The sequence below is a fragment of the Corythoichthys intestinalis genome, chromosome 17 (genome assembly GCF_030265065.1).
Source record: "Corythoichthys intestinalis isolate RoL2023-P3 chromosome 17, ASM3026506v1, whole genome shotgun sequence".
Classification (NCBI taxonomy): Eukaryota; Metazoa; Chordata; class Actinopteri; order Syngnathiformes; family Syngnathidae; genus Corythoichthys; species Corythoichthys intestinalis.
Genome location: NC_080411.1, coordinates 26290001 through 26292500, shown reverse-complemented (window position 1 = coordinate 26292500; position 2500 = coordinate 26290001). Strand labels below are relative to the sequence as shown.

At 62.6% G+C, this 2500-nt stretch overlaps 1 pseudogene; it reads right to left on the bottom strand.

Moving 5' to 3' along the window:
- Nucleotides 1-2500, bottom strand: part of LOC130906062 (uncharacterized) — an 8506-nt pseudogene that overhangs the window by 3123 nt on the left and 2883 nt on the right.

Sequence of the window (2500 nt, the reverse complement as noted above, 5' to 3'; positions counted from 1 at the left end):
CGAACACCACTGCCAGCGGCCTCCTCTCCTTCCCCGAGCGCTCGATGATCCTATTCAAGATCATCAGGTTTTCCGCGCAGCCACTCGAGGCGGCAAGGAAGCCACGCTGCCGGGGGTTTATGGGACAGGCCCGGGTCAGCCTCATCGCCACAATCCGCCCAAACAGCCTCATCACCACCGATCCGATCGTCACCGGGCGCCAGCCAGAGACTGTGCCCAGCTCAACCGGATCGGTGGATTTGGGTAGCAGTTTTGTCTGGCACTCTTTGAAGACACGGGGAATGACCCCGCGTGTCAGCCATGCCGTGAACAGCCTCGCCAGTTGCTCGCCCCGTGGATCCCAGTCCAGCAAAGCCTGTTTGCTAATCCTGTCTGGTCCCGGGGCCGTGCCATTTGCCATTCCGGTTAGGTTTTTCCTCACCTCTTCGGCCAGGATAGGGGTGTAAAACTCCCCATTGTCCGTGGTGTTGCACGACCTGAACTCGCCCAGACCCAGGAACTCCCTCTCCCCCTCCCATCTCTCACGAAAAGTTTCGTAGATCAGTTCGGAGGACAAGTTACATTCCTGAGCCTGCTCCCCGTCCAGGATCAAGGCAGCGATCCTCGCCGGGTCCCTAGAGTACCAATACTGGTACTCTCGGAACCGACTACGCTTGTGGGCAAGTCTCCTTACCCATCCTCTCTCCTGGACGTGGGGGCGCTCTTTAGTCGCCGTCCTTCTGGGGAGCGGTGGTATCACCCCCACCCCTTAGCTTGGAGATGAGTTCCAACGCTGAGGTCTCGATAAGTTCAGGCTCCCTATCGACGTCCCTAACCATCTCAGCGATAGCCCGGAACTCCTCACCACCCTCCTGTGCACTTCCTTTCTCCAACGCATCTCGGATCCTGGTCGCCACCAGGTCCGGAAGTGCCGGTCAATTCGCCTGCCGTGTCAATTCGCAGCAACCTCCTCTTGCTCCTCACCTGCTCCGCCGTTCTGCCACCCCCCAGCTCATCAGCGATAAGCTGATTGGTGGCCCTGTTGTTGTCGCTGTGCACCGCAAGCAGCCGGATCAGCTTCTGGACCTCTTCCACACCCCAGAGCTTTGTTGGTTTGACCCCTCCTCGCACTCCCCCCTTCGCCTTCCGGGCCTCGTTCCATGCCCCCAGGTGGGCGTGCCGCTTGTGCTGGGAGACACCAATCACGGACTCGATTCGGGCTTCACAGAGTTCGCACGCAAACTCTGGAGTGTCACCCCTTTCGCGACCACGCCCCTTACATTTAGGAGCGTGGCACACTATAGAGTGACTATTAGTGTTTCGCCTCCCGCACTTGCGACACTCGTACACGATGGGGGTTTTTGCGTGGCGGATCGCGAAATGTTTCCGCGCCGCCACTATTCCCCCCACCGGTACGCCAGACAGGGGGCACTCCGGGGCCATGTCGGGCAGGAGTACGGTGGTGGTATGGTCCCCTTGCGGGTCAGAGGGGCCAGGCCCCGGGGATGCTTCCAAGGTCCAATCGGCTCTTGCGGTGCCGGCTATAGCAGGCTGTGGCTCCAGCACGACCTCCTCCGGCTCTACTCTCATTATCGAACCGTTCTCGGCCATTAATTCGGCAGCCACTGAGGACGTTCCATGAGGAGGACTGGCAGAAGTCCACCCACTCCCTAGGCTCTCCAGCTCCTCCTCACAGACCTGCGTCTCTATTGACACGGACTTCCCTCGGGAGTCTTCCCAGAGATCAGTGGTCGTCGCCACTGACCTGGTCGGGACCTCTACGCACACCCGCAGTGGTCGGTCCCATCTACCACTGGGCAGGTCGCTTCGCCAGTGCCAAGTGTGCCCGACCTGTAGCACACTGGCGGTGAGGCTTCGCCCACACACGCTGGACCCCTCACCTAGCCCAGGCGGTGCCGCTTTTGATAAGCCAGAACGGCAATCCTGGCCGTGTCTCCTACTAGACTTCATTTTCATTTTGTTTGTGATCGTATTCTCGGGGGGGTGGGCGATCACCCCGATCTCATAGTTACTCCCGCCGTTTACCCGCGCTTCATTGAATTTCTTCACTTTGACATTCAGAGCACTGGGCAGAAATCACATCGCGTCAACACCTGCCGCGGGCCTTCGCGATGCTTTGTTTTAATTAAACAGTCGGATTCCCCCGGTCCGCACCAGTTCTAAGCCAGCTGCTAGGCGCCGGCCGAGGCGGCCCGCCGGCAGCGGCCGCAACCGCCACACCGCCCCGCCTGGACCCCCTGGCCCGCCGCGACCGGGGAGGCCGGGCGAGAGAGAGGGGGGCGAGGGGCGCTCGGCCGTGTCGGCCGACGGGGCCCCGGCGGGCGGCGTAGCTGGGGAGATCCGCGGGAAGGGCCCGGCGCGCGTCCAGAGTCGCCACCGCGAGCCCGCCTGGCCCCAACACCCTCCTTACCCGGCCCGCCTTCGTGCGCGGGCGGCCGGCGGGGAGCGGGCGGCACTACGGAGAGCGCCGACCGGGCGCCGGGAGCGGCCGGGCCGCGGG